General features: G+C 40.9%; 1 long non-coding RNA gene across 1 annotated transcript in view; it reads right to left on the bottom strand.

Moving 5' to 3' along the window:
• LOC138024239 (uncharacterized) overlaps nt 1–997 on the bottom strand; it is a 4,930-nt gene extending 3,933 nt beyond the window's left edge. The window contains exon 1 of the long non-coding RNA XR_011126933.1: nt 1–997. This exon is cut by the window's left edge and continues 349 nt beyond it. This is a non-coding gene — a long non-coding RNA (uncharacterized lncRNA).
• Between the last annotated feature and the right edge of the window lie 6,503 nt (nt 998–7,500).

The raw sequence follows: 7,500 nt of genomic DNA on the forward strand, positions 1-7,500 counted from the left end.
GTGACAATAGGTAATAAAAGACTTTTTTCTTTCTTTTAACCTTAACTGACCCTTTTAAGATTAGTTTGCTGAATAGTAGGCATCTTCTTTAAGTTCGTTTATGCTACCGTTTTTCTCTTATTTAAGTCGTTTTCTTTCAAAGACAGCCGTGCAGCAATAAATATTGTTAACCGCTTAGCAAAACAACCCCCGCACTCACTGATAGTGCGAGAAATCTTAACGTCCAAACACTGACTTTTCATAAGAGTTTGTAATGACATTATATCGAGTTTGCTAGCTTATCCTTTACGCAGTCATATGGATCAAGTTGAAAAAAAGGTACAATATGGCCATACTTTGTCTAGAACATTACTTTGGCATGACGTTTTCGCAAGTTGAATCTATTAGCCTCAGGCTACGAGGAGTGTAACTGAGACCACATAATCACGACTCTATTTGCAGTAAGTTAATGGGTACACACATCATATCGCTTTTTCAAAAGATTCCCGAAAACTCTTTCCCGCTTAATTACTTTTTTGGCAGATGTTTGTCAGATACTCCCATTTTCACTATTGTAGACGCCACAAGACAATATTTCGCGCGCATTTTTTTCGTCATGATTTTGGCGGGAAGTAGGTCGGATATTGTCTAATGACTCTGCCGAGAGAGAACATTATTTTTGAAAAAAAAAAAAAATGCGCAATGAGAATTTGTCAAAAGTGTTAAATCTAGACAGCTCAGAATTTTTTTGCCCGTCCTATATAGAGGTAGAGGATATTTTTGTTTGGTCCAATTTTCACTTTAAAGCCAAAACCTTTAGTAGAACCCATTTACTGAAAACTAACATTAAGAAAATTGCCTGGGATGACAATTGCATTTCGTATTACCACGTTATTGTGCACATCTGAATACGATAAGAGTAAAATGACCCTACGGTCGCAGATAACTTAGTGGGGACTCACATCATATCAGTATGCCAAAGGTTCACATCAGTCCGGGAGAGGGTCTATATTTTTAACACGGCAGGGTAGCCTTTCAGTTACCTGTGGAGAAACAGAATCGATAAATGAAAATTACACTAAAAACCAAAGTACTAATAAAGCTGCCACCGATATCATGGGGTTTACGTTTTTAAATATTCGAAGAACTACAAGCCCACTATATTAGATTTCAACTACATCTTACAAAGGCGTTTTTAAGAGTCAAATGACACCTTCCAACACGCAATGAAATGTCCTCTTCTTTCTTTTACTTTTCACGGACCTCTCTAAGATAGTTTGCAGCAAAATCATGGGCAACCATACCATTTCTTGGTCGTCAGCTGATGAGAACCTTTAACTTCATGTTATTTGAGAAGTTTACTTTCAGAAGACAAAAGACCAATTCGGCTAACGCAATGTTGTACCCAAATCAAATCTCTTGGGGTTAAGATTCTTTGTGTATTGCATTTGCATGAGTACCTTGACTTTTACTTCACTTGACTTTTACTTCAATTGGGACCTTAAAACTGGGCATTAAGTTGGCATCTTAGGCGGCTTGTCTACACGAAAACGATCTTCTCCCTTTGTTTTGTCTATCATGTGCTATTTTTTTTTAATTTTGTATGTCAGTAAATTCAGTCGTAACCGTTCCATCGAAAAGAATTCTAGTTCCCAAAAAAAACAAACAGGCAGCTAATAATTGTCTAGCAAAGATGAGAACGGCGCCGAGACAATTCAATCTACGCCGAGACAATTCTGTCTACGCCGAGCTGCAGCAATGACCCTTTGCAGACCTTTGCATCCGGCATGAGGTATTAGCACAAAACGGTGCTTTCAAACAGTCATGAAAATACTTGCTACATTTCATCCACATGATCTTATGGCAATTTTCATAACGGTTTTGAACATTTTCCCCTGAATGTTTAATTCAGAGGAAAATGTTCAAAACCGTTGAGCAGATACAACGCCATTTCAATGATGAGTTTTGCGCCATTTTAACCATTTTAATTTATACGGCATGCATCAGGGCATGCAGATAAAGAATTCAGATAGCAAGTATTTCTTTCGATCGCTTCATAGGGAAAAATCTTTCTCTTTTTAGTTTTACAAGGGTCATTTGATTGTACTGATTGAATCCTAAGTTCTCCACGCTACACAATAAGTCTAATAAGTTTGTCTTTACATGCTATGCTAAGTATTCACACTAAATCATGCGAAAGGCATATCTCTCTCTGCGTTAGATATACAGAGAATATATGAGTAAAATGAAAAGAACCATAGAAAGCGAAAACAGAGATGAACAACAACATACCTTTCAGCGAATGATTCAACATCACCGCATGATATCGTGTTTTGATATGAGGTGCCCGTAAAAGGTCGTAAAATGGTTCAATGCTTAAAATTAGGAGTGTTTAATGACTCCATAATCAATTGGAGATAAGTTAATGGGGACATACAGTGCTTGCGGCATTTTCCGTCGCATTCTTTGTTTTTATCGTTTGTTTCATTTTACTCAAGTGACTATGACACATGGACTTTACAAGAAAACACCTCGCGCGAGTTTCCCTCTTCTCGCGGGAAGCAGTTTTGCCGTCATTGACTTCGCGGAGAGAGATAGAGTAGTCCGCCGTGTTTTTGAAAGCAAAAGATGCATGTAACTAAACAAACTAAAGAGCAATGAGATTTTGTTACTAGACTTCTGTTGAATCTGGAAGGTTGACATTCGGCTTTATCTTTCCGTCGCCTTCGTTTAAGAACGGATGTTTCGTTTGGTCGTGGCCTCTAAGTAATGACTTACAAAACAACGAGATTTGACTTACGTGTAAGACTTACAAAACATCTCAATTTTCTAAAATTGGCCATAAAAGCGTCCATTCCTCATTACCAGTTTACTTTACCAAAATAAATAAACGATCAGCAGTCAGAGAGTACAGGGAGAGGAAAAATGGCGCCATTAGCTCCCTTGTATTGCACTTTCTTCCTGTCTAAGTTTTGCATGGGGTGACTTGAATCATATGTATCACCTACAGACATTCTACCTTTCTTACCTGTTATTTCAATCCTCTCCAAAGTGTTGAAACTGCAGGCACCTCAAGAAATAAGCCTGTAGAATAAAGATTATTGGAAAATCTCATCTCTTAACCCGCTGAAATGTTTCATTAGTCTAGATTATCGTGGTTATTATTATTTTTTCCCAATGCCTTTTATATTAATAAAGAAATGTTATTATCGTTGTTGGGGTTGCTTTTCTTAATTGCCGGAAAAAAAAAATTAAGGTTTTGTTTTTGTTTGTTTGTTTGTGTAAACATAGTTCATATAGATGAACTGCTTATGAAACCCGGAGAGAGAACAGTACTGTCGCACTTCATGTTAACTTGACCGTGACGTACCATGCACAAACTGTTGTCCTCGGTTCTCAACTGAATTTTAAATAAATTAATCGAAACTATTGATTGGCTTTCTTTTAGAAAAATCGCGTGGGTTGTGCATGGTTAGGGCCAAAACAGAGAACAAAGTTGAACAAATTTGTTCACTGGTATGCTAAGTGACCTTTCTAGACAAGGGCATAAGCTTTCCTCAAGCTATCCTATCCCTTTAAAATTACTTACTTTCAACTGTCGTTCCCCTGCTTTGGTATAGGATCTGTATGTGTTTGCTGCAGGAACGTTAAACATTGTGCCAACAGATATTCAACATGTATACAGATTGCTATTCAAAGTTTATAGCGATGTGACTTTCCAGAGGAGACAAGAGATCCTCGCGTATCGTTATAAACTCGAAAATTCACCACTCGTCTGGAAGTAATTCAATTCTGAAATTCGAGAATCCCGTACAAATGAAAAGGCAAGAAACGTGTTGTAATACCTCGCACAAAATAAAAGCGTTTTTAAGCTTGACTGCTCTTGACATGTATTACAATAAATCAGATGACTTAAAGTCTCGATTCAAGGCGCATACTTTTTTGAATCGATTGCACGCTGATGAATACAATGTGTCTGCACTCTCTTTAATAATCGGCTTTACGTGACGCCACCAGTCGGTGCGTTTTTTTAAATAAAGATTCTTTAAATATGTCAGTCAACCACTGTTAAATTGTGTCCGATCAAAACCGATTTGTGCATGCGCTATAAATTGCTTATCAACAGCCTTTGATCAATTTTGTGTTACCACAATGAAAGGAACGTCTGCGTCGAGCGTAATATATAGCCGTTCACCAGAACGTTTTGTCAGGATCGGTGAGAGGCCTCTTAGGAGGGTTCCAAGGTTTGCATCAATGCGCGGCAGCGTAAAGTGGGTTTGGGCCCGGTGCAAGTCCTCCCATGCAACTGATCTAGGGAATTCCGCTCTCAAGCTTTGCGTGGTGAGTTGCGCCACCACGTAGGTCATTGAGATGTCAGGAAGGACCGTTCATTTTTCACCTCAAATAAAATTTAAGTGGTTCGTTTCTTCCCCTTGCACAAGCAGGGGGCATGGCACAGTGTCGCTGTGTTAACTTTGATTACAGTCAAATCTTGGAAATATGCGACAAATATATATATATAGTTTGAAGGGACCAAGGACGGACAACTCCTGGATGGCATTTTCATTGGGAGAAAAACGTTTTGTGCCCTGAGCGGGATTTGAACCCACGTCTCCCTGATTACCGGTTGGATGTGATCACCACTACACTATCAGAGCAACCATGCTGGTTACATGGCCAATCTAGATAGCGAATAGGAATTAAGTGGTCATCCTGGGCCCATGTTTTTCCCAACCAGAACGATGATTCCACAGGCGGACGATATATATATACCTATCTTAAGGTATCTTAAGGTCTCTTAAGGTCTCTGTCATTACCACAAAAATTGACCACAAAAATTGACGCTATCTCAACTCGTGAGAAAAAGTGGTTTTTCTCACGCATGCAGGGCCTTCCCCTGACGTGCTAGAGAGAAACCAATGGATGCGCCATCAAATGCTGCAATAACTTAATAACTTCTCGGGGTTGGGGGGGGGGGGGAAATAGCTATTTCCGGGGGGAGATATCACCAAAAAAAACTGCCTTCTCTCACGTATACAGGGCCTTCCCCTGACGTGCTAGAGAGAAACCAATGGTACCACGAGATTCGCCATCAAATTCTGCAAGAACTTCTGGGGTTTACGGGGGAGTAGCTATTTCCGGGAAGGAAATATCGCCAAAAACTGACTTTTCTTACGTATGCAGGACTTTCCCTGGGCGTGCTAGAAAGTAACCAATGGTACCACGAGATGCGCCATGATTAGGATTAGGGAGACCACACTCAAAACCGGGGGAAGTTAGACCCTAAAAACCACTTTTCCTCACGTGTGTACAGTCTTCCAGAGGCCGTTAAAAGTGAAACGGACCTTACCACGAGATGGGCCATCTCCTGAGGAATCTTCCTGGCGCGGTCTCGGGTCGCCCGGACCCAACGGGGAGGAGTTAGGCCCAAAAACGAAAAACAAGTTTCTCGAGGATAACTCCCCCGGGATTTGGAATTTGGCCAATCCAAGGGCACCGTGAGAAGGGTCTCCGGAGGGCGCGTCTGATGAGCATAAAGCAAAGTCCGGGGGGCCATTTTCGTGTCAAAACAGAGGTGTTCTTGGGCCTCTGGCGTCCACAGGTCGATTCGTCTCGGGTCGAAACTGGTGCGAAAAGTTGTTGGGCAATAGGGTCTAGGTGCATGAGGAATGGGGTCCCAAGGGAATAAAACGTAGGAATGTTAAGGACAAAAGACTTTGCACAGGGCGCCCACCTCAACACAGGATGCCCATATCTCGTCACGTGATAGATCTCGTTAAGACCTTTCCAACGGTGTATGGTATTATGGGATATCTCCATGGGAACCTGAGATAAGCTTTTTGAGTTATCTGCTGTGCAGATCTGGTAGTAGTTTTTACTCCTACACAGGATTTGAGGCTCTTTAGGAGTCGACTGGAGTAGTGGTCGTGAAATTTGACCCTCGGATTTGAGCTACGAAGCTGAAACTTGGCACCCACCTGCGTACGGCCTAGAAGATAAAGCCAACGGAATATGGGGAAGACCGGACAAAACTGGGGGGAGTTATGGTCAAAAAACGTTTTCCTCACTAACGCAAAGCCTTCCTCTGAGGTGCTACAAGGAAACCAATGGTATCACGAGATGCGCCTTGTAATTCTGCAACTACTTCTTGGGGTTAGTGGGTCCCAGCTGAAAACCAGGGGAAGTTTTGGCCCAAAAAGTGTCTGTCACCTCTCCCATGTGCAGAGCGCTCCATGGGGACGCTGGAGCGAAACCCATGGCACGGCCAGATGCGCCTGGTCATTGCGCATCTTTGTAGCGGGGTCGGGGGCCCCTGCTTTCCGGTGGGGGGACGTTTCAAGACAAAGACCCGCTTGGTCTCCTGCAAGACTTGAAAAAAAGGCCCCTCCACCGCCCTGGGTTACGTCCATAAATGCGAGTATCATAACTTTACTTGATTTCATATCTGCAGTTCAGTATACGATTCATGTCATACACCATTTCGTTCATTGACAGTATTTATTTGACAACATATTACGATTTGGCAATACGTACTAAGATTTCTGCGTCAAATGATCTTACTGACCTCGAGTCTCTTGTTAATCGCGAGCTTGGCAACTTCAACGAATGGCTTAAGGCCAACAACCTGTCTTTGAACATAAAAAAATCAAACTTTGTCATCTTTCGTCCCCGGCAAAAGAATATGCCCTTCATACCTAGGATTGGAATTCTCGACTCCGTGACTAACACCTCGCAAACCTTGAAATGAAAGATTATTTCAAATACCTTGGCTTGATGATTGATTCAAATTTTTCATGGAAATATCACATAGAGTCTATCTGCCACAAAATCAGCAAGTCGATAGGAATTATAGCCAAGATTCCACATTATGTCCCACGTCGTGTTTTACTTTCAGTGTACAACTCATTAATTGTCCCTTACTTAACTTATGGTATTTGTGCTTGGGGTAATTGTGCCTTGAAATTTCAAAGAAAGATCGTAACTCTACAAAAACGGGCCTTACGTCTTATTTACTTCTGTAAGTCTAAGGAACACGCCGTACCCTTCTTTGTCAAATCAAGTTGCCTTCCCCTACCTAGCCTATTTTCCAGAGATTGTAGCTAGTTATTGTATGATATCAACAGACAGACAGCACCAGTTAGTATACTCAATCAGTTTGTTAAAACAAGTCAGATTCATAATTGAGAACTTATTGTAATTGAGATTTACAAGGTTGTTCTGAAATTTTCCTGGATAATGACAGTAAGATTAGGATTTTGCCTAAAAAACCTTGAAATAATTAAAGAGGAGAAACCTTTAAGATTTTGCAAGATGTAGCCGATTTACTCAGAGTTTTTGGCGGATTTTCCAAATGACTTACTGAGATTTGACTGGGATTTGCTAACGAATAGATCCTCAGATTTACTAAGATCTACCAAGACATACGGGATTTAAGATCATGATTGGATTTACGAGCTCAAGATGTAGTAAGGTTATTATGATATTCCAAGGTACTGTTTCCTAAATACACTGAGCTATACA

This window comes from Montipora capricornis, chromosome 2 (assembly GCF_036669925.1).
Source record: "Montipora capricornis isolate CH-2021 chromosome 2, ASM3666992v2, whole genome shotgun sequence".
Taxonomy (NCBI): Eukaryota; Metazoa; Cnidaria; class Anthozoa; order Scleractinia; family Acroporidae; genus Montipora; species Montipora capricornis.